The sequence below is a fragment of the Morone saxatilis genome, unplaced genomic scaffold, assembly GCF_004916995.1.
Source record: "Morone saxatilis isolate NCDOM2014 unplaced genomic scaffold, NCSU_SB_2.0 Contig17, whole genome shotgun sequence".
NCBI lineage: Eukaryota > Metazoa > Chordata > Actinopteri > Moronidae > Morone > Morone saxatilis.
Genome location: NW_023339729.1, coordinates 591,377 through 591,683, shown reverse-complemented (window position 1 = coordinate 591,683; position 307 = coordinate 591,377).

Sequence of the window (307 nt, the reverse complement as noted above, 5' to 3'; positions counted from 1 at the left end):
CTCTGAATATTTGGTTATGTTATAGATGGTTGTTCCTTACTAGATGAAGGTGTTGCTTGCAGAGACCAAGCCCTTAAAATAAAGAAAATGGATTTCAGTTTAAATGCATTAAAAAAATGGGAACCAGTCCATCCATTGTTGTCCTGTCTAAGCTGTGAAGTTATCGTAGCTAATGCTAAATACTGTAACTCCATTGCGTTCATTCTTCTGCTATTGGTTCAATTGCGTCAATACAAATCCTACTTGAAACCTTTTACTTTGAAACAGGCTACACTGCTTGGTGCAATTCTGTGTGTGTGTGTGTGTG